The sequence below is a fragment of the Netta rufina genome (genome assembly GCF_964035555.1).
Source record: "Netta rufina genome assembly, chromosome: 1".
In the NCBI taxonomy this organism is placed as follows: domain Eukaryota; kingdom Metazoa; phylum Chordata; class Aves; order Anseriformes; family Anatidae; genus Netta; species Netta rufina.
In genome coordinates this window covers 72,552,388-72,577,856 of record NC_140123.1, presented here as the reverse complement: position 1 = coordinate 72,577,856, position 25,469 = coordinate 72,552,388, and positions in this window count along the sequence as shown.

The following is a 25,469-nucleotide window of genomic DNA, read 5'->3' as shown; positions in this document are numbered from 1 at the left end:
TATACAGTATGTGATTTCTTCACATCTCTGTTTTGTGGTAGAGAACACTATCTCATGTATATTAAATAAGTGCTACTTTTCAAGCCTGGACTTAGGATCATATGTGCCTACAAAATGTCTTGATGAAATTTTGGGCTTTCTAAATTTTAAGCTTTCTAAAGTTTAAAAAAAAAAAAAAAGGGAAAAATCAGCCTTATTTCTACTGTAAAACAAAACAGCTTTGAATTTTAATTCTAAACTAAAACTATATAAAGATGATATTTAAAAAATCACTTGATAGTGCTAAAGAAAATGCAGTGCAGTACAGTACAACATTTTACTTCACAGAAGCTTAGAGATTTCAGTAGTATATATTTATGAATCAGAAGATCAAATGAGAAGTTGTTTCTTTCATTTATGTTAATGTCTTAGTACCACTCTATTCAGTACCTTCAATGTGAAATGAATTACATTCTTCATCAGTCTCTTTTCCTGAGATAAACATAAACAGATGGATACATGCAAGTCAGGAAAAGAGATTAGTCCTATGGAAGACGCATTAAGAAGAACCAAATTACATCTGTGCTTTTATGGTGGGCTTCAACTAATGTTTGCCTTCTTAACTATGCTATAACTGAGCTCCAGAAGTCAGAGAGCTCTTCTCTCTGAGGATTTGCATCCAACACAGAGGGATGATTCACGATGCGAAGTATTTCTCTCACCACTGACCACAGTGGAAGCCGTGTGCTGTACTTTCTTACAGTTAAAGTTAAGTGAGATTAAACATTCCTTCTCATCATATGTCATATACTAAAATACCAATATTAAAAATAAATAAATAAATAAAATCAAAGACCTCCCCAAGAGACGATATCCTATACAGATGATATTCTAGTTTATTGTGATGCTACATATCCATGGTTAGCTAACTAATTAGTCTTTCCCTTCCCTTTGGAAAATCCATAAAGTTTTGCTGTGATCTGCAGCTGAAAGCAGTTTGCTTCCTGGTGATAAACACAGATGTTTCTCATAAACAAAGATACAGCAATTAAAATTTGCGTGCATATCAGATCTTTCTATGAAGCTAAAAGTAGCTCACAGTAATGGGTTAAATTCAGAAGTACTTCATTGTATTTTAAAGGGCTGCAGAGATCATCAAGCAGCTGTTGCTGATGCCCACCCAGCAACTGTTTGGGGTGCATTTCAGGGGGCATGGGATACCTGAAACTGTTCCCTCCATCTGGGCAAGCTACAGAGCTGGTTCATATGCAGTCTCTCAAGCTCTCTGCTTAGCTCAGGTTAAACTTGGAATAATTGGTGGATACTCTACAAAATTTGAAAGTTACTGCTTCTGTTTGACACCAAAAGAAGTCTTGTGGGCTTAAAATTTAGCTGTTTTCTGAATATACATGTTAGCTAAACAAAAGCCATGCTTTCACCTTCCAAAGTGGCCTTGTTTATATCCTTCTGTGAAGAAGTCACTTCTACAACACCATGGCTACTGCTTGTCCAATCTCACATATTTCATGGAAAACAGACTCTCCCTGCACTTCCTCACATAAATACAACTTCCTGGCTTAACTACCATTAGTTTAAGTAAGCCTTTTCCAGAGGTCTGCTGTTAGGGACACCTTGGGTTTTATGATTCACCCACTCACTTTCAGTTACTGCAGAAAACAGACCTGCAGGCTTCACAAGGTTTCTAAATCTACTCACTTTCACTTTAGGTAATTCAAGAAACAAACTAAACATACTGCTTAACACCCACAATGATTTCCTTGCTTCATCTTCTTACTCACTTGAGCTGTCTTTGGATTTAGATGCAAATCTAGTTGAAGTATCTTCTTTCTCCCATGCAACTTGCCTCTTACCTGAGGTTATGTGGTGGGTTGGTATTCACATGGTTTTCCTTGCATTACTTTGCACCATTCCATTCAGCTATACTCATCTTCTGCAGGGTACTAAACCCTTCATTATTTTTAGGCAAGGACTCTTTGCCTCAATACCCTACAATACAGGAGGTACCAGCTTGTGGATAGACAGCCTGAACACAGTTAGAATCAGTACAAACAATGCAGCCATGGTTATCCTACCTTTATATATACAGTTGCAGCAGCTACTGGACACCAACACCTCATTCTTTCAGGATTAAAGTTTCAGCCACTAGTCAAAGGGGTTATGCTTCTGCTTCCTTCACATCTTTGGCCTTATGAATCTTTTGTTCTTTTACACCAGCATTTTAGCTATTACTGAGCAATACTTGCACAGTGCAAAGGGCTTTTCCATTTCCTATCTGTCCCCCCAGCAAGTAGTGGGCTAGTGGTGAATAAAAGGCTGGGAGGGGACACAGCCAAGACAGTTGACCCAAATTAGCCAAAGGGATATTTGATACCATATAACAAGTTCAGCAATAAATCAGGGGGAAGCAGGCAAGAGATCTTCCAAGACAGCTGTTGCTCAGCTGGTAGGAGTGGGTGAGTGTTGCTGAATCAGTTGTGGGTTCTTTCTTTTTCTTTCTCTTTTTTTCTTTCTCCCTTTTCTTACTAAACTCTCTTTATCTTGACCTATTAGTTTCTCTTGCTTTCGCCTTTCCAACTTGCTCCCACATCCTGCTGGGGTGTGGGGGGTGAGCAAGCAACTGGTAGGGGCCTAGCTGCCAGCTGGTGTCATCCTACCAAAACACCAGAGAAGAAAAATATTGAAGACCCTTTTATCCTCAGTGTTTTACTTGCTGATTTTTTTTTTTTTTGGCATTCTTTTAAATCATTATCTTTTTTCCTATTTGTGCCATAGAGAGTGCCTAAGTATTTTATTGGAGGTAGTGGTTCTATGGTGAATCAAAAAGATTTCCTTTGTGGTATTTGTTTTAGATCTTAAATCCGCCTGGGCGTCAATCCCCAGCTGCATATGCTACATTTGAAAAATGGGAATTAAGTGCTGACATTGATGATTCTGGGTTCATAAAGCTCTGCCCCACTCCCCCACCCCCAATATGTTAACATCTATGTGCATTGAGGATATAACATTGGTGGTGCACATACAGAAGCCTACCATTTTCTATTTTCTTTCTAGATAAATATTTACTATTAATGACATTTCATCCATCATGCTATGTAATAACCCATAAAGATGAATTAGAAAATTACCAGTTGGCTGCAAACTTATGTTGCTATGGTAACATTTCCATAGCAAATTGTATTATTGTAAAAGCCAATGTGCATGGAAATTCTTCCATTAGCCTGCATTAAGATTATAGTCATAACATGCCTATGGTTTTCCAAATATGCATGTGAAAAAAACCCTCACATCTAATAATACAAGATTTTTTTTTAATTTTTTTCTTAATTTAGAAATATATAGACATATGGGCTGATACGTACAGGCCAGCGACCCACTGGAGTGGCAGAATCCCCTTCCTTGGTGTGCACTCCATATGGCACAGTGATGACACACGGGAAAGGTGGTTCACAGCTCAGCCTTTCACACAGATTAAAAGCTTGTGAAGCACTTGATGCTTCTTGTATACATAGCTTGAAATGTTGATGTCCCTCCCTGAATTTTTCAGGGGTATGAGCAGTCCACTAGAGCTTGACCTCTTATCATGCTAATTCATTTCTGCTGTTGTAAGAGCCACTCACACATCTGCTTGTTTTTACATGTTGGTCAGATATTACTACTGACAGCAGATCTTTGCAAAGCTTTGTGGCTGTGCTCAAGGTAGCTGTCACAACTAGCATTAAAACTAAGTTAATGGTTCTGCAAGAAAATAATCAAAGTAGCCAAAAGTCCAAAATAATTTCTAAGCTACTATTAACAAAACTATAAGGAAATTCATACAGCAAAATTAACTTTCTGAAATAAACTTTGCTTTCTTTAGCAATTTGAGGTCTGTTATAACAACAAGAAAGCAGTGCTGGAACTATCACAAGTATCCCTGAAGGAAAATCTACAACCAGGTTGAACTTTTCAACTTCTAAGTATTACTTGCAAATAAAATTGTCTAATTCTGCCCAGCTGGAAGACAACTATGCAAGTACATCTTCTACTAATGCTGTTTACTTAGGTTTTGCTTTGTTTTTTTCCTGTGTAGCATTTAGCATTAGTCATATTTTCCACAATAGGTATTTTAAACCCTATGCTCAATTAAAAACCTAATTAAGATGAGCTAAAACAAAAAGTGGTCTTACAAATTAAAAAAATTGGCCTTGTCAAGTCATAAATAAAAAATTGGAGGCAAGCCTACAGGCATTCAGCATGGTCTGAATGGGTTTTCTAGTTATCTATGTCCTCTCTTGGAAGATGTTGTACCTATTTTAAGGGAGCCCTTGAATAAACCTTTCCCTGAAGGACTTTTGTTCTCTCTTTAAATAGGTGCATATACATGTACACCTATTCAGTTTATTAAGCAGCTTCTCATGGCAGAAGGATCATGGCTGCTGATGGCGCATACTCCCATGAGGACAGAAGAACCTGTCACTAAAGTAGAGAAAGGTGGAAGACAGTGGGGAGCTGGTGGTGACTTTCTAGCTAATACATCCACACTAAGCTGGCACCTTCAGGCACTGCCCATCCACATCCTGAGCCTAGCACCATCAGCCCCTTCTCCCTTCTACACACAAGATGTCCTTTCCCACTCACCCAGGAATAAGACAAGCAATGCCACTGGAGCCACCCTCCACCTGAGGTCAATGCCCCACCACTAAGTACTGACCTTAACGAGATGCAGGAGCGTCCACCATGGATACAACTGACTAAAGCACTCAGGAAGAAAAAAGCTCAGCAGTGCCTCAGCACTGTCACAGGACTCTGCTAAAAGGGTGCTTAGGATAAGATTTATTTTGTTTAATACCAGCGTAGTGCTAGATCAGAGAGAAGCTAGACAACATTTAATGGTATATCCAAAAAGCAGTGTGCTTCTGTGGTAGTTTTACTCCGCTGGGCAGTTGAACTTCACTGCAACTGCTCTCTCACTCCCCCTCCTCAATGGGAAAGGAGGAGGAAATATGATTAAGAGGGCTCAATGTTTGAGATAAGGACAGGGAGATGCTCAGCGATTATTGTCACAGGCAAAACAGACTCAGCATAATCAGTAATTTAGTTTATTGCCTATTACCAACAGACTAAACCAGTGAGAAACTAATAGCAAATTAAAAATACCTTCCCCCAATCCACTCTCTTCTATGTCCTTCCCCTGAGCAGTCCAGGAGAATGGGGAATAGGGGCTGCAGTCAGTCCCTAATGCTTTGTCTCCACTACTCCTTCACGGTCACGCTCTGCCCCTGCTCCCCAAGGGATCCCTCCCACGGGATGCCGTCCTTCCCAAACTGAGCCTGTGGGAGCTGCCCACAGGCAGCAGCTCTTCAAGCACTGCTCCCACATGGCTCCGTACCACGGGGTCCATCCTCCAGGAGCAAACTGCTCCAGCACAGGTCCCCCATGGGTGACAGCTCCCCCCAGGCCCCCTGCTCCTGCGTGGGCTCCTCTCCATGGAGTTCCAGCCTGGGGCCTGCTCCTGCAGGGGCTCTCCATGAGCCAGGCCACAGGGGCTCCTCAATGGGCTGCAGCGTGGAGATCATGTGGGACCCGTGGGCTGCAGGGGGACAGCCTGCTCCACCAGGGGCTTCTCCATAGGCCACAGGGGAACTCCTACTCTGTGCCTGGAGCACCTCCTGCTGCACTGACCTGGGGGTCTGCAGGACTGCTTCTCTCACATTCTCATTCCTCTCTCCCAGCTGCTGTTGAACAGCAGTTTTTTTGTTGTTGTTTGTTTTTTGTTTTTGTTTTCCCCTTTCCTAAATTTGTTCTCCCAGAGTTCCAACCAGCATCACTCCTTGCCTTGGCTCTGGCCAGCAGTGGATCCCTTTTGGAGCTGGCTGGAGCTGGCTCTGACAGCTGCTGGACTCTTTTCACAGAGGCCACCCTGTGGCCCCCCTGGTACCAAAACCTGGCCACATAAATCCAATACAGCTCAGAGTTCCCAAACTAAAATGAACCAGAAGGCCTCATGTTGCCTTGCCTCTTTTCTCTCACATCCAGGCAGTGTGTAGCTGCTGCAAGCCCTTGGTGAAATCAGGGTTCTTGATGCTACCTTTGCCACAGCACATGGCTCCATTTATTAGCTAGGACGTCTGTGCTCATAATACGGAGATTAATGCATGGAAGAGTTTCCTAAAAGCAGAAACAGGTTCCAGACATAGACCCATTTCAAAACAGTGAGATCTATAATCTGTGCAGATTAAAGCCCTGGAAAGAGGTTAAATAACACTTTAAGGTAGAAGGGTCTGTGCTGCTGCAACAGAACCATGGCATATTCAAATAAAATGAAAGTGACCTTTTAGATATGAATCCCATCATCCACTGATTATATTATACATGCAGTTTGGATGTCAGACTCTGAAGATACTCCATTTTTCTTGGCTTACACTATGGAAACAAAACAAAATAAAAAATAGGAAAGGGAAAACAAAAGTTAAGAATATCTTGATCACTATGCACATCTTTATTTTAATTAGACAAACTGCGATATGATTTCAACATACTATTCCTCCCCTTTCCTTCTTCCCTGCTACCCCGTGTCAAGCTCCCCATTCTCAGTGTGCATCTGCAGGGCCATTCCTCTCTTCCTTTCTCCAGCACCCCTTTTACTGAACGATGCTTTCCACGCTGTCATTTTTTCTAAAATGCACAAAATAGCCAGTTTCTGTTAATGACTAATTATTTCTGTTGCTTTGTGGGGTTTTGTAAAGCAGTGTTCCCATACCCAAGTACAGACAGCTAAAAAAGACAAGCATGATAAATTAATAGAAGAATTGAATGCCATTTGCAAACAAGAGTGAGTCAAAACAAACCATCTATTACAATAGCTTTCTTTAAAAGCAGGTTTAAATGAACAAGTTTTGAGACTAAGAAAAGGAACACTGCAGAAACAAACTGAATGAAATATAATGCTTCCAAGTAATCAAAAGAAAATATTTACAGGTGTTAATCAATACACTTTCACATGGAGAAACTAATTATCACCATCCCTTCTTCTCATATCTCATATTTTATCAAAGAGTCATCCTCAAACACCCAAAGAATGAATGGGATTAAAACCTCAACGTAACAAAAGATTTGGCATCTCCTTTAAAAAACAATATTGTGGAGAAACATTCACTTTTTTTTTTTACTTACAAACCTTGTGAGTCATCAGTGCATCATGGACAGTTTTGGTATCAGCAAAGTAGATACCTTACTCTCTTCATATGACTCTCAAGCTTTTATCATGAAACTACTGATTAGAAACCATTTTGTAAGTGATTTTTATTGGCCTGCGTGACCTGAGTAACAGAATTGAGAGTTGATTAAATTTTGTATTTCTATCATGGTACTACATTTATGGACACTAGAAAAGCATGGATTTGTGCTTGTCACCACCTACCATGTCCCTTCAGCTTTAGCTCACAACCATTTTCCAGTAGTACTCATGTTCTCAGAGAAAGCTGAAAAACATACTTGTAAAAATATGTCAGATTATTTAAAAAAAAAAAAAAAAAAAAGGAAAAGAAAATGAAAAAAAAAAAAAGTGCTAGTGAATTCAAACAAACAAGAAGTTTAAAAACAGCACACAGATACATAGAACTTCTTTAATAGCCCAAAGTAACACTTCATGTGACAGATATACGTGCAGGACAGAAAACTAGGCACAAGGAGCAGAGTTTAGAGGACTAATGCATCCCAGCTTGGCAGGTAGCAGATGCCAGCTCCACAAGCTGTTCAGAGTCTTCTGTCTTGCACTTGAGATGCATTTCCTCACACTTCTCTTTTTATGGACAAAACGACCTTGTCCTACTTTCAGTCTTTTCCACTGCCATAAATAGATATTAATGCACTTCAGTTTTCCATTCCATTTTAAAAATGTTCAGGTCAGGTCTTTCTGACCATTGGAAGTGGGTATATTAACAACAACATGCTAGTTCAGTCTGTTTCTGTCCTGCAGCTATTTGATGTAATGCTTAGAACTGAGATTTTATGGACAGAATATCCATCACAGTTATGGATATTCCACTACTGACATGATAACTGCCATTGTTTTCCCATATAGTGATGATAACCATCTGGAAGCACAAGTAAATGGACAGACAGCAATTCAGATGGAATAAACATATTTTAATGAACATTTTTACATCCAAAAGCCCAAAGAAGAATATAGTTTCTTTGTTGAAAATTTAGTAATTTAAGTTATGCTTTTTTTTTTTTAATTCTTCCTACAGCTTTAGCAATGTCAGCCTAGCATGAAAATTTCCAGTTTATAAAATTTATCTCCAACATTTTTCTAAAAATATGTTTATCTAATTTTGTCATGATTACTAAGCATTGCTCTGAGAGAAAATTTTATCATTTGAGTATTAGCTCCCTAAATAACATTTCAATGATTTATTATAATAATGAGAATGTCATTTCATTCATTTCCCAGGTCTTCAAAATCTTCAGTACTCATCATAAAAATCAGAAAAAAAAAAAAAAACGTAAAGAAATAAATTATGTCATCACTACAGAATGTTAATCAGGTTTAAATTCTGATTATGTTCACTTGAAGAGCTCACCTGAGTTGGAGGCATAGAGGCTTATGTCAGATTTATAAACAAAATATTTTAAGCTCCTCTAGGATGAAACAGAAGACATTTGCATTCTGATGATGATTCTGATAATTTCACATTTTGCTTTAGCAAACCAAGGAAAACACACTATACCTCACAAGTAAATGTAACAATATAAAAGATGTACCTGCCATGCAATACCAGCTTAGTCCTAGCACCCTGAATATCAGAAGACTTGGTTTCTGATTCAGATTTTGCTTCTGAGCCCTGTCTGCAAGAGGGATTTAGGAAGCCTAGGAGGTCCAAGTCAAGGTTTAGGATAAAAAAAATCATTCCTATAATCAAATGTGCTATGTCAGAAGAGGACATCAGAAGAGGCTAGAGAATCTCTATTGATTTTCAAGGTTTCACAGAATTCACAGAATTTTTCTAGGTTGGAAGAGACCTCAAGGTCATCAAGTCCAACCTCCAACCTAACGCTAACAGCCCTCCACTAAACCATATCCCTAAGCTCTACATCTAAAATTACACAATTTTAATTAATTTTAATTACACAAAGCCGTATCTGACTTCATGTGCTGCTGGTGCTAGATTTGAGGTAGTGCTCCTCCAAGCGCTGCTTCCAACCAACTCTGTGATTCATTGATTTCAGCAACAGAAGTGGTTCTTGATCAAATGCATCTCTAAAGAACTGCAGGCATACTTTAAAGATTTGATATTATACAACAGCTGACACTGATTTTCATGCAGATGCAATTTACAGTGGAAATTGTTCTACAAAATCTTTCTTTAAAAACCCAACCCCAGGCTTTTAACATGCAGTTTAGTTGATTAGGTTCAAGTAAGTATAATATTATGGTTTACCATAGAGTTAGATGAAACACTATAAATAAATGTTTATATTATTCTGGGTTTGTTTTGTTTTGGTTTTAGTATTCTACTCAAATACTTAAGTTGCATGAGATTTTTGTACTGTTGGCTAATGTATCTGATTACAAACCCAAGTATACAATACACATATGGCTGAAGACACCAATGACATCTGATTAGATTATTTTATGACTGTAGAAAATAACAAGGCATTTCAAAGCCAGTTAAAAAGCATTGTTGTAATATGGTCCTGATATCATTACAGGCTTTAAAAAAATACATCAAATTCAACAATATTTTAACAAAGAGAGAAGAAAAAAAGAAAAAGGGAAACTCATCATAGTGGAACTAACAGAGCTCTGTTTTGAAACATGTTTGCTTCCAGTCTCTTATAGAACACAGGTTCAGGAAATTATTTTATGACCTAATTTCCCCCAACAGTGTTTGTTCTGAGGCTGAGCAGTAAGGAGCTCTGCCATGTCCCTTGCTTTCCTGATTGCAGCCCTGATATTCTGCAACTAATGAGGCCCAGATGGGGCCACAAACAAACAAAATTAAGTGGGTGGGAAGGGACTGATTTATAGTCCTACTCATTCTCCTCCCCCTCCAAAATAAACAAAACTAAGCAATAACAAATCCCCCTAGGCTACTAGAAAAATCGCTAGCCCATATGACATGTACACTCTTAGAGGTCTCAAAATGGAGCAAGACAGTGAGACTATCAGATGCATTCCTTTCAACATAGCATACTAATCTGTAGCTACCATATCTGCTGTATCTTTTTTGGAGTCAGTTTACCTTGGAGGAGCATGCAGCCTATGTGTGATCTTTCAAATAGTATGCATTTTCAGTCCTGCTTGTGTTAGAAGTTGTTTTATTTCAGTCCTACATGTATGGTAGGGTTTAGGATCTCCAAGGACTATTGTGTCTGAAAAATCTAGCATAGCAGAAGACTCGCCTGTTTGTGTGTGCCTGCTTGCTCATAAAAATTGTCTACACAAATATTTGATTATAGGTACATGCTGACTTACCAGATAATGCATAAGATAAAGTATGCTTCCTTTAAAATAAAACCATTTTAGAGGTAAATATAAATCATTCATGCATGAAACTCCTTTCGTATGATTCTTGGCCCTTCCACCACTGCTTTCTTTCTATGCACATACCCCCAATAAAAGATTTAGTCACTGGCGAGTAAGACTTGCATAACTCAATTTTTATATGGTTTGCACTTTCATCTGGCCTGCTTTATGTTTGCTGTAATCATCATTTTGGAGGAGGGAAAGATTGCTGACGTAGTCTACCTAGACTTCAGCAATGCCTTTGATACAGTCTCCCACAGTATTCTGAAGAAGCTGGCAGCCCGTGGCTTGAATAAGTACACTCTTTGCCGGGTTAAAAATGGGCTGGACGGCTGGGCCCAGAGAGTAGTGATGAATGGAGTTGAATCCAGCTGGCAACCGGTCATGAGTGGTGTTCCCCAGGGAATGATCACAGAATCACAGAATTTCTAGGTTGGAAGAGACCTCAAGATCATCGAGTCCAACCTCTGACCTAACGCTAACAGTCCCCACTAAACCATATCCCTAAGCTCTACATCTAAACATCTTTTAAGGACTTCCAGGGATGGTGACTCCACCACTTCCCTGGGCAGCCTGTTCCAGTGTCTAACAACCCTTTCGGTAAAGAAGTTCTTCCTAAGATCCAACCTAAAACTCCCCTGGTGCAACTTAAGCCCATTCCCCCTCGTCCTGTCACCAGGCACATGGGAGAACAGGCCAACCCCCACCTCGCTACAGCCTCCCTTGAGGTACCTGTAGAGAGCAATAAGTTCGCCCCTGAGCCTCCTTTTCTCCAGGCTGAACAAGCCCAGCTCCCTCAGCCGCTCCTCGTAGGACTTGTTCTCCAGGCCCCTCACCAGCTTCGTCGCCCTTCCCTGGACCCGCTCAAGCACCTCCATGTCCTTCTTGTAGCCAGGGGCCCAAAACTGAACACAGTACTCGAGGTGCGGCCTCACCAGAGCCAAGTACAGGGGGGCGATCACCTCCCTAGCCCTGCTGGTCACACAGTTTCTTATGCAAGCCAGGATGCCGTTGGCCTTCTTGGCCACCTGAGCACACTGCTGGCTCAAAATTGGTACATACAAGCTACATGATTTTGGGGCCAATCCTCTTTAATATCTTTATTAATGATTTGGATGAGTGAATTGAGTGTATCCTTAATAAGTTTGCAGATGACACCAAGTTGGGGGGAAGTGTCGATCTGCCAGAGGATAGGAAGGCCCAGAAGAGGGACCTGGACAGGATGGGTCAGTGGGCAGAGGCCAATGGGATGAGGTCCAACATGGCTAAGTGCTGAGTCCTACGCTTTGATCACAACAACCCCATGCAACACTACAGGCTTCAGGCAGAGTGGCTGGAAAGCTGTGCAGAGAAAAGGGATCTGGGGGTGTTGGTTGATGCTCATCTGAACATGAGTCAGCAGCGTGCCCAGGTGGCCAAGAAGGCCAATGGCATTCTGGCTTCTATCAAGAGTAGTGTAGCCAGCAGGACAAGGGAGGTAATTGTCCCCCTGTACTCAGCTTTGGTGAGGCCATACCTCAACTACTGTGTTCAGTTTTGGGCCCCTCAGTACAAGAAAGACATTGAGGCCCTGGAGTGTGTCCAGAGAAGGGCTGGTGAAGTGCTTAGACTACAAGTCCTATGAGGAGCAGCTGAGGGTACTGGGGTTTATTTAGTCTGGAGAAGAGGAGGCTCAGAACAGACCTTATTGCTCTCTCCAACGACCTGAAAGGAAGGTGTGGGAAGCTGGGGGTAGGGCTCTTCTCACAGCTAGCTGGTGATAAGACTAGAGGGAATGGCCTCAAGTTGCTCCAGGGGAGGTTTAGGTTGGAAATTAGGAGATATTTCTTCTCAGAAAGAGCAGTCAGGCATTGGAATGGGTTGCCAAGGGAGGTGGTAACACTGTCCCTGGTGGTGTTTAAGGAAGGGTTGGATGTGGTGCTTAGGGATGTGGTTTAGAGAGTGACGTTGGTAGTAGGGAATGGTTGGAGCAGATAATCTTGAAGGTCTTTTCCAACCTTAATAATTCAATGATTCTATGAAAGTCTAGCAGTGATCTAAGAGCAGTATCATGGAGATAAAATCAGGTAACAACATAGCATGTTTGCTTTACAACACCTCCATCTACAAATTAGGGTATAGGATTAAATGACATTTTAAAATTTGAGATGAGTAAAGAAGGATAATGAGCTGTCTTGGTAAGAACTATGTTGTCATACCTCTTAACACCTCTTAGTTAATCATAATAAAAACTGATCATTAATATTTCTAATTTTTCAAAAAGTAGTTATAATTTTGAAATCAAAGGCACACTTTGAATATTATAATAGTGTCAAAATTGGGACTTTGAAAATGGTGTCACTAGGTCTGTTATTTGCGATTCCAAGAATATGTGGAAAAACATTTCTGATATCATTGAAGCTGGGCATTTGGCAAGGTGACTTTGATTTCAACAAAATAATGCCATGCAGCTTTTAGGCAGTGATGGCTCTGAACCTCAAGCTCCAGACAAATTGTCTACTAATAGTTTGCAGAAGATACTGACATGTTAGGGAAGTAAGAAGTGCTCACAAGTGCACACTGGAGTATCAGCTTCAATGTATTAACAACATCTAACAATACTTCATGTGTACTGTAATCTTACATCTCATGTACTTCTGTATACCATATTCATATTGTTTTATTTGTATTCTCGGCCTATCCATGAGTCTTCACAACAAGCAGCAAGAAACAGCCATGGCTTCACATGCTTTCTCTTCTCTTAGGAAAATAAGCTCCCTGGTTAGAAAATGCAAGGCTGGAGGACCGTGGTCCCCTGTAATCCATGAATTCTGCCTCTGAAATTTCCAAGAATGAAAAAGAGGAAAAAGTCCATCTCAAGCTTAATGAATAATATAATGATTTTGCATTTTTTTAATAATTAACTTCTGGTTTATGTATTATTTAGTAGTGTTCTAAGAACAAATAAGCATATGTAAGCATAGTCCAAAGATGTTCATATTGCCCTGCCGTGGAACAGCATGGTAACATGAATGGAACAGAATGGTAAAAAAAGACCAATTCCAGTATGGAAAAATAGGAAAATAAGACCTAATTTCTTCAAGGAACTATTCAGTTCCCCCAAATCACTCAATTTAGGGTAGTTTTTTACTTTGTTATATGCCTGAAACAGTAGATATTATTTTGTAACTTAACAGTGCATAATTATCATGAAGTTAGACTATAAAATCTTGGGGTTTGTATTTCCTTACTTAAAGAAGGTAGAGATGCCTTTAGAACAAAGAAAAAGCCCCTCTGAATGTAAGCCCTGCACCACTGGTTCCTTACCAAGGTGCTACTAACCACACTGGGCTGAGGCTGCTGCCTATGTGAAAAGCACGGCCAGGTGACTGCTCCAGAGTCTGAGGCATAATGGGGGGGGGGTGAGGGAGGGGGAGGAGAAAGAGAAAGGGGAAGCATATGAGGTTGGGCGGGAGGAGAAAACCTCAGCAGTGAAACCCAAATAATGCTGGAAAGTGCTGTGCACACTTTCCAGGGTATACATTCAGAGTATATATTCATTCAGAGGCTATGGAATAAATTAGCTAAAATGTCATTGTACCACGTTGCATTTTTACCAATCTCTATACCAAGATATATCATGAAACAGAACATCAGAGCTGCCCTCCAAATTTAAATTGTCACAGAAGCATTCTTTTCCTTTTCTTTCTCTCTCTCTCTTTTTTTTTTTTTTTTCAGCAGCAAACCACCAAACTAAGGATGACAAATTGTCTTCACTGCAGGAACACCAGGGCTTTTAATCACATGGCCCATGCTGTTGGGAGATATTTAACAATCTTTAATCTACATTGACTATTTTGTAAATGAAGCCAGCCACAGGGGCTGATGGCTTCTCTTTGTCCTTCTACATGGAAAGCCAGCAACAATCAGTGTAACATTTCATTTTGCCTTGAGCTGGTTTTGTTTGTGGCATAAATATGAAACAGTATCGTTTAGGATGAGTGACCAAGTATGACACTGCTCACCAAAACATTTTCACACTCTGCAGGCTATAAATCTATTGATGTTCCTGTGTTTTGTGAACGAGTGCTGTGAAAGTGAAGAATATCCACATAATTTTATTTGACACATAAACTGCACTGTGTGTTCCAAATCTGTCATCACTGCACTGAAATCTATCTTTGACATTAATTTGTACAAACAGCAAGTCACTTGAGGAGGAAAATATTTTTTTTGTCTGGAAAGCAGTGCAGCTTGGTTTGGTAGGAGACAAATCTGTCAAGGGCACTTTGCCAGTCACTAAGCCATGGCTGTCATCTAGATCTCTTTCTCATGTAAATAAAACTCTCTTCATAACATTTTTTTTTCCTGGAAGTGCTTTGTTTACATACAAAAGAATGAAAACAGTGATCGCATTAATTTAAATTGGAGGAAAAAAAAGCTAATGAAGATTGACGAGGTGGAGGGTTGGCTTTCTGAAAAATTCTGAAACTTCAGACCAACTTCTTAATAGCACAAAACTTAGCATTAAAAAAATAATAATAATAAAAAAATCATAAAACTTAACAAATGTATTGTCTTTTTTATAGGGTTTTGAAGTACAAATGCATTACTGTATTCATAGTATTCAGAAATCAGTAAACAGTTAAAGACAAAGCCAGAAAAAAACAGATAGCTTTTATACTTTTTTTGAATGTAAGACTATAAACTAAGACCATGCCATGATCTGTTTCCTTAGAAATGGACTGTAGTGAAAATTGATGTTTTACACAAAATATAAAAGAGAAAACACTGTACGTTTAGTAATTTTTGAGATGTTGCATAACTCCTGGATTCTAAACATTCTCCACTCTTTCTGATTTCAAAACCTCGCAGTATTCGGCCCAATGTATTTTAAAATAGGTCCTAAAGCATCTGATAATCTCACCTCCTTCACTGAAATCCTGATGAAAACCCAAGATACTTATAAGCCAACTTAATGCCATGGATAGCAAGATCTGTATTGGACTTTCGGAGGGCTGACTTTGAGCTGCTCAGGACACTGGTTGGTGGAGTCCCTTGGGAGGCGGTTCTGAAGGGCAGAGGAGTCCAGGAAGGCTGGGCGCTCTTCAAGAGGGAAGTCTTAATGGCGCAGGAACGGTCTGTCCCCACGTGCCCAAAGACGAGCTGGCGGGGAAGAAGACCAGCCTGGCTGAACAGAGAATTGTGGCTTGAGCTTAGGAGAAAAAAGAGGGTTTATAAGCTTTGGAAAAGTGGGCAGGCCACTAGGGAGGACTTTAAAGAAGTAGCGAGGCTGTGCAGGGACAAAATTAGGAAGGCCAAAGCTCATCTGGAGCTCAATCTGGCTACTGCCATTAAAGATAACAAAAAACGTTTCTATAAATACATCGACACAAAAAGGAGATCTAAGGAGAATCTCCATCCTTTACTGGATGCGGGGGGAAACTTAGTTACAAGAGATGAGGAAAAGGCGGAGGTGCTCAATGCCTTCTTTGCCTCAGTCTTTAGCGGCAATACCGGATGTTCTCTGGATACTCAGTACCCTGAGCTGGTGGAAGGGGATGGGGAGCAGGATGTGGCCCTCATTACCCATGAAGAACTGGTTGGTGACCTGCTACGGCACTTAGATGTGCACAAGTCGATGGGGCCGGATGGGATCCACCCAAGGGTACTGAGGGAACTGGCAGAGGAGCTGGCCAAGCCACTATCCATCATTTATCAGCAGTCCTGGCTATCGGGGGAAGGTCCCAATCGACTGGCGGCTAGCAAACGTGACGCCCATCTACAAGAAGGGCTGGAGGGCAGACCTGGGAAACTACAGGCCTGTCAGTTTGACCTCAGTGCCAGGAAAGCTCATGGAGCGGATCCTCCTGAGAGTCATCATGCAGCACTTGCAGGGGAAGCAGGCGATCAGGCCCAGTCAGCATGGCTTTATGAAAGGCAGGTCATGCCTGACGAACCTGATCTCCTTCTATGACAAAGTGACGCGCTGGGTGGACGAGGGAAAGGCTGTGGATGTGGTCTACCTTGACTTCAGCAAGGCTTTTGACACCATCTCCCACAGCATTCTCCTCAAGAAACTGGCTGCTCTTGGCTTGGACTGGTGCACGCTTCGTTGGGTTAGAAACTGGCTGGATAGCCGGGCCCAAAGAGTCGTGGTGAATGGAGCCAAGTCCAGTTGGAGGCCAGTCACTAGTGGCGTCCCCCAGGGCTCGGTGCTGGGGCCGGTCCTCTTTAATATCTTCATCAATGATCTGGACGAGGGCATCGAGTGCACCCTCAGTAAGTTCACAGATGACACCAAGTTAGGTGCGTGTGTCGATCTGCTTGAGGGTAGGAAAGCTCTGCAGGAGGATCTGGATAGGCTGCACCGATGGGCTGAGGTCAACTGCATGAAGTTCAACAAGGCCAAGTGCCGGGTCCTGCACCTGGGGCGCAATAACCTCAAGCAGAGCTACAGGCTGGGAGAGGAATGGTTGGAGAGCTGCCAGGCAGAGAAGGACCTGGGAGTGATGGTGGATAGTCAGCTGAATATGAGCCAGCAGTGTGCTCAGGTGGCCAAGAAGGCCAACGGCATCCTGGCTTGTATCAGGAACAGTGTGACCAGCAGGGCTAGGGAGGCGATCGTCCCCCTGTACTCAGCTCTGGTGAGGCCGCACCTCGAGTACTGTGTTCAGTTTTGGGCCCCTCGCTACAAGAAGGACATGGAGGTGCTTGAGCGGGTACAGAGAAGGGCAACGAAGCTGGTGAGGGGCCTGGAGAACAAGTCCTACGAGGAGCGGCTGAGGGAGCTGGGCTTGTTCAGCCTGGAGAAGAGGAGGCTCAGGGGCGACCTTATCGCTCTCTATGGGTACTTCAAGGGAGGCTGTAGCGAGGTGGGGGTTGGCCTGTTCTCCCACGTGCCTGGTGACAGGACGAGGGGGAATGGGCTTAAGTTGAGCCAGGGGAGTTTTAGGTTAGATGTTAAGAAGAACTTCTTCACTGAAAGGGTTGTGAGGCACTGGAACAGGCTGCCCAGGGAAGTGGTGGAGTCACCATCCCTGGAAGTCTTCAAAAGACGTTTAGATGTAGAGCTTAGGGAAATGGTTTAGTGGGGACTGTTAGCGTTAGGTCAGAGGTTGGACTCGATGATCTTGAGGTCTCTTCCAACCTAGAAAATTCTGTGATTCTGTGATCTGAAAGTGTTGTAAGATTTTTCTTCCAAAATGGAAAGAAACATCTTTTATTTCACCCACGCCACACTTTTGGATGTCTGTTCTCAAAGCCTTGAGCATGAAAATAGTTGGAGAATCTTAAATCCATATTTTCAATATTTGTAACTGTCCCCCAGACAATCAAAGTGAATTCATATGATGAGCACCCTAGTACTGGCTCAGCCCTAAAGATTATTTACTGTAATTATCCTCCTCTCTCAACACACACACACACATTTTAGACTCCAGAATATCAAAACTTTGTTCCAAATATATTTCTCCTGCAACTGTTAGGGACCTCAAAACTCCAGAGTTTCTTGCAAAGACCGGCATAGGACTCAGAAATAGAATAAGAAAACTTCTGAAAGTATTTACAGACAAGCTCTTCCCACCCCCCGATTTCTAACTATTAAAAAAAATAAATTAATCTCAACAAATTTCCATCTGGTTTCCACAGGGCAGTCTTATGCTGGAATTGAACAGAGACACATTATTCTGAGCAGCAGCATTTAGAGACCAAACAGAAAATAAGATCACTACAAATAACAGCAGTATAAGCTCTATCATTTCCCCTTCTTGTCTGCCAAATGGAGCTCACTTTCTGATACTTTTCAAGAGTAGTTTCAACTTCAGCCAGTAGCTGAAGTTGTTTCTTAATGCAGTCTGCAGCCCGAACAGTTCCTTCATTTTTTTTTTTTTCACTTACACTTTTCCTTATTTCTCCTGTTATCAGGAATGTCCTGTAAATTATACTAAATAAAATCCATGCCATGGAGCACTTTTCTGTTCATTGGTGAGCTGACTGGTAGCATGCTGACAAAGAAGCAGAAGGTTCAAAGCTGGAGGTGCAGCAAACCATACCACGTATCTTCCTTTTTCAGTTCTTAGAACTCACAATGAAGGCATGCTACCTCTTACATCCCCCTGCCTTTAAGAAATTGTTCTTGAAATAAATTATACCATTGAAAGCTCTAAAATTTGCCTGTACCAACAAGCATCTAGAGGTGTATTTCAGCTGAAAGCTGTGAACTTTTTCTTCTAGACTTTCCCCTACAAACATCAACTAGTTGCACATTCTTTTTCCATAGTTATTTCAGCAGTGTAAGCTACTTGTCTTGTAAAAGTTTAACATATAAATCAAAAAATATACTGTAGATAATTTCCAGACTTTATATGATGTTTCATTAGTGCCACATATTCTACTCATCCCAGATGAAGTATATATTCATGTCACTAAAAAGACTGAGTGAAGAGGAATAAAAATTAATATAATATACCAATGACTGGTAAGAAAATAAAACTAATTGGACAACTAAAAGCTGTAATGTTAAGAAGTTCTCTAATGAAATTTAGCTGTGAGAACAATCAATGTGCTGCTTCTAGGAAAATCTATATACAAAGAGCCATTGAGAATTAAACTAAGCTTCAAGATACATAGTTAGATTTTTATGATTAAAATTTTTCCTAGGAATGGGACACAAATCCAGAATCTTTCATATTAATGAGTCTAATTTAGGTCAACTGACTAGTTACAAGAAAAGATCAGGCCTAATGACAGGCCTAAAAAGAATTTGTTAAACCCTTCCAGTGCTCTGTTTCAATCTTGTTATTCATTTTATGCATGACAAAAGCATAAAATACAGGTCCTAGTCCAAGAGCAGTCAACAAAAGGTACAATCCACAAAAGTATATATAATTCATATACAATATATATATAATTATATAATATATAATTCATTATATTAATTTTATCTACTCTCCAGAAGTATCTTGACAAATTAATTGAAGTAATGTAAAGGGGGTAGGATGAAATGGTCAGAAATAAATGTTATTATTATTTATACTTATCAGATAATTATTGTTATCAGACAATCTTCTCTGTCCTGAATGTTAACATTGTTCTGTGAATAATTCCAATTAGAAGGATAGAGGTTTGCATATAATGTAAACTCATTTTAAAATAACAAACACTGAATTCAAACTCAGTATAATCAAAGAACTTTAAAATTAAATAAATAAATAAATCATTGCTCTTCTTCCCAGGGAATGAAACAAATCTTTCAAAAATATTCAGATCAGGAAAGACTCTTGCCTCCATTTCACCATGTTTTTCTCCCTTCACTCTCATATGAGTCACCTACTCACTGATCAACATTTATTTTCCCAATAATTCAGGGTACAGAAGGGATAAATTCAAAATTTTGTTCTTATCAAATTGATTTATTGGGAACTGATGTCTCTACAATTGACTTCACTTCTGTGACTCAAAAAAACTAACAGTGTAGTAATTGAGAATTCTGTATAAGTTGTCTGGTCAAATCAATCCTGTTTCACTAAATTTTGCAATTTTGTGTGAGACGATGTAACCTCGTATTTTCCTGGGTCATTCATGCACTTTTATTTTCATTTGTAAAATGCCAGAACTGGAAAAAGATATTTAATTTAGATACAATGAGTTCCCCGTGTAACAGGCTTTGTAATTTGGTTCTGAGAAAAAGATTTATAAAGGAGTTTGTTAGTTTGCATCATATAAACCAATGTGTTTTTGTTTGTTTGTTTGTTTGCTTTTTCCACTTTATGTTGAATAGTACTTGGGTTGTCTAAATTTCCTTGGAGTAAGATGATCATTTACATCCCAGAACTGCTAAATAAGATTCTTGGTATACCTTTTAAGCTGATTTGCTGTTTTTGCTCTGGAAAATATTACTTGAAAAATATGATCTCTAGACAGTTTGGAAATACAAGAATATTATAAAAGAGCAGGTCATCTCTGTGTGCTGAGTATGTGTGAGAGTTTAACTATGCTCTGAAGCTTTGCCTCTGCTAACTGCAAGCAGCTGACTCTTCAGCAGCTCGTCTTTGAAATGACTCTTTAGTACTGAAGCACCAAGTTAGGAGTTGTTAATCATGATCAAAATAGAAACAGCAAAAAATTCAGTACTGAATTCACAAAGGAGAAAAGTGGAGAACCTCCAAGGTGGTGGGGAAAAAAAAATGGGAGGGGAGGGGAGGAGAGGGGAGAAGTGGGGAGGGGAGGAGTTGAGTCACAAAACATCAGGTGAATTCCCATTAGATTTGTGTCCTGTGCTTTTGTTTTATTTATTTATTTTTAAAAATAATTTCAATATAAACTCTATTGGAAGTGCCTTAACACAGCTAGGATATTGTCAACTTTTCCAATGTATCTGTTTTCAGAAGTCTAAACTAGAACTTCCAGGGGAGAAAAGCTTTCTGGGGCATGAAGGGATAAAATTTGACTTACAAAATCTTCATCCTAGGAGAGCCTATTTTTCCTATTTTTTAAATATAGAGAAAAAAAAAAAAAAAAAAAGTTCAAAGACTAGGTGTGCAGTCAATTTATTATTCTACTGTCTCAACAACTCCTGTCAAGCAGAAGCAATAGATTCTGGTATGATCGATAGTGAAGGTTATTTGGCATATAAAGTTTTTAATGTATTTGGGGCTCATTTTTTTGAGGTAATGGAATTTGGGTTTTCCAGAAAGCTGGACTGGGATCTGATCCAAGACATTCATATTCATTAGCCATGATTTCGTATCCCAAGGTAACTCTTTGGAAGAAAAAAATACATCTGGATTTCACATAGATTGTAATGCAAAGCTGCAAAAGGAAATGCGAAAGTAACTGTTTCATTGCCAAATAGACCCAAAGACTAACCAAAGTCAGAAAAAGTATAATGCAACTTGGGGAATTTAAGTAGCAACCAGACTGTCCGCAATACATTACAGTGATGAGCTTATTATTCTTTAAAGCAATGTTACAGGTCATAAGATAAGTAGAACCATGTTGCCTTTTCTAGACACAGAAGTTGTGTATTTTTCCTTTAACAAATAACTGGAGATGCTATCCTTTTTTTTTTTTTTTTTTTTTTTTTTTTTTTTTTTTTTTTTCCCACAGAACTGTAGAGGAAACAAATGTAGTGAAATTGTTTATTTCTTATCCAAAACTGCTCTGTCCAATGTTGAAAATCAAAGTTGGCAAACAACAAACCAGTTAGTAGCATCTCTGTGTGAAAAGGCCATGAAGCATGGAGCCATCTATGAAATACAGTCTTTTCAATGAATGATTCATAATAATCCAAATCTATAAAGTTTTCTGAGTAGACCTCAGAAGAAAAGTAAATGTGGATATTTCTCTTTAGAGCCATTTGTAAATGTGTGGCCTCTGAAGTCTGTCTCCAAGGGATACAGTTTGAAGTAATATTATTTTAAATTAGCAGTGGTAATACGGGCTTTTAATTCCTAGGAAGAAAAAAAATCACTTTCTTTCACTGTATAGTATTTATTGGCATACAGTTCTGGTAGTTGAAGTCTTCAGTCACCTTGGAACAGGGATAAAATGTCCCATTTTTAATTTGGTGGATCTATAGCCAACATAGAGTCCAGCAATAACAGCTGCGGTGCAGGTGTGATAGGCGAAGAGCCTGCCCGGACAAAACTGTCTCACTGCCACCTGGGTCTTACAGGAGCAGCTTTGGACTAAGTCTGACAGGGGATGCCTTTCAAGGACCCAGCAAAACTAGCACCCAGGTTCCTTGGGCTTGGCAGGAAATGTGCTGTGGCCCCTAGGCATTTGCACACGTGTCAATGTGTGAGATCCACAAGGTCTACTGGCACACATGCTCTCATATTTTGAATCTTTTACCTCCAAATAGGCAATATAACTTAATTCTGCAGCTTTGCCTGGCCTCAGTTCTATTGTACAAGTGCACAGGTGAACAGCATACTCTAGAAAACACAAGGTTAAGCTCTCATTAGTAAGTTGGAAATAACTTAGAAAAAGAGCATAAATTCTCTTAAAAACAGCTAGACTTTATTTACAAATTCCCTATTTTGGCTTTTCACCTAGGATGTCTAAGATATGTCTCAGCTGTTAGATCTGTAGAAACAGTTCATAGGGCAACACCCCGTTTGTGCTCAATAGAACTGAAACTTCATTTTCCAGATTGAACATTATCTTTGGAAGCCAGAGACTTTGTGCCACTTCTTCACACTGCAACTTGCACAATCATTTTTCTGATCCACTCTCTCCCCCTTCTTCACTATAATACAATATCTGTGATTGTGACCGATGCCACCTCTGCAGCAGTTCCCACATCAGGTGATTATCAGCATCAGAGACCAGCTATGACTGCCACAGGTTGTTTTGTTTATTGTCTCATTGCACATGGATACCAGTGAGCATGGGCATTCTTCTTTCCCATCTATTATTCCATTTGCATTAATCTGCATTATATTAATAGACAGGAGACATAAATATTTATCATGGTGTTATTAACAATTAATATTATTATAATGTAAATATAGAAAGCATCACTACCTGTATCCCCAGTTCTTAGTAACATGAAAGAATTTTCTGTTGCTTCTTTGTAGCATCCAGTCTACATTTACCATACTGGTTTCTGTAAAAAAAAAAAAAAAAAAAAAAAAAAAAGCCTTTATTTTTCATGGCTTCATCTTCTACACAGTTTTCAAAGTAAATTCTTGATGCTGACAGAACTTCCTCAATGCACTAATGAAATATATGAAGGGGTCAACTTGTATATCTTGTGCTCCTTTATTTTAGTGTCGTTTACCCAAGTTATAGGTACTTCATTGATCATCTTAGGTACAGCATTCACTGGAAACCCTTACAATAAAGCAGAATGATGATTCTCCTCCCTGTCCCCGTGCTCAAATTTCACTGGCATCAGGCAGTGCTGAAGCACATAAAACAGCAGGGAAAGAGAAATGGTAAATGTATCAGTTCTCAAAATTAGAACATTCCTGTTTTGAGTATGATTTTTTTTTTCTCAGCCACAAGAGGTTACTAATTTGTTCCAATATTTCTATGAGCAATTGTGGCCTTCTTTAGTTATCACATTCTGCAACAGTCCCTCTGCCTGCAGGGGAGCTTCCTTGTCTTTGCGTTCAGGCTGCTTCTCACTCTTCCTGGCCAATGCACAGGCTTTCAGGGCTCACTTTTTCCCTGCAGCAGCTCTTTTCCAACAGCAACACCATCTTCCAAACAGAGAAAAGCTGACAGCAGGGAGAGAGAGAGGATTTCCTAGAAGGGAAACCCTTTAGTAATGAATGGATTGCTTCCTCCATATGCTTACAGAATAGGGGTCCCTCATTTTACTTTGCTTTGGAGACATGAAGAAAAGAAGTAAAATGGTGCTAAAGCTCTGTGCCTAAGAGCACAGGAAGAATTGTTAAGCTGATTTTAAATCCATGAGAATGTACATGAATCTGCAGTCAACTGTGCATTTTTAGAGGTATCAAAAAACTTTTTGTTTCAGAGGTATCAAAAAACCTTTTGTTTCTGCCCAGTTACATATATTAATAAAAACTAAAGGCATAATTCTCACATAGATTTTAGCATGTGCCCCTCAGCAAAGGAAGGTCCACAAAGACCTCCTTTAGGTACCTCTGGAGTCAGTTGGTCTCATAACAGAAGAGTTTCTTTCCGTTGTTTCATGCTGCAGCAACAGGACACTGCAGATAGAGAAATCCCTTTACTTTTTCATTATTTCTGATTCCTTCAATAGCACATATTCAGACATACATCAGAGAGATTAATGTGTTTTTTTTTTGTTTTTTTTTTTTTTCTTTTACTTCTAGGCAGTATTCATGACTGACTATTAACTTTTTGGCTCTCTCTTTAACAGCCCTGAATACGACTTAAAATATATGATAGTCTTAATAATATATTAGCTAAATTTATTAGCTAACTTTACACATGAGAATGGAAGGAACTTGCTCGGTCCTAGAGTCTGATTCTCTACCTATGCAGGCAGAGATGTTATATAATTCTTATGTAAAATAACGCAAATTATCTAAATATATCTTTAAAGTACTTATAGGTCTCATTCTTGCACTCGGTTGGTCCTGGGGACATTGCTGTCCTTAAATCAGATATTTTTTTTCTCAGAAAAAAATCAGATGATTTTTTTTTAAATCAGAATTTATTTTTTTTCCATTTACCTTCCCAAAATATATATAAACAGGATTTGTGAATGATTCCACTGTTCAATTCATTATCTTCATTATATGTTCTAGAATTTCAGCTGATCTAGTAATGCATTCACCACCTATCACACAGAATTTTCTGCCAATTTGTAAATGGGAAGAGTAATTGTCTGTTCTGGACAGAGGAAATGCAAAGTGTTGGTCTATCATATATAGCTTTATGGAGTACAAGACATAACACTGATGAAATTTAACAAAAGTGTTTTAATTTAAAACTATAACTCTCTATATGTCTCTAAATACTCTCTAAGCTTATGGTAAATTTGAGATGTTTGATGTCTTGACTCTAAAATTATTCACCACTGTACATATATTTTTGAAAAGCTTAATGCAAATATCAGCTACTGGGGTAGAAATAGTAAATTACAGGAAATTAGATATAAATAGATAAATAAATAAATAAATAAAATTGCATAGGGACATTAACCAGAAATTCAAATAATTAATGTGAATGGGTTGCCTAATTACTTAAAAACAAAATTGTTTTAATTTATGTTGTGTATGGAGGAAACACTTTGACATCAACGCATATCCTCTTGGAGGAGAGAGAGGGTAGGAGCATTATAAAACAGTTGAAGGCTTGCAGCCAAACAACACAGCTAAAGTTTGAGGAGGAACTGGGGGAGAATTAGAGGAGTGCTGTCAAGATTACTAGGACTAACATGAATCCTCTTGCAGAAACCATCATGTTATCATAATGCACACAGAAATCATAGAGTGCTGGTGAAATGCTGTAGCATACTGCCCTCACTTCCCTG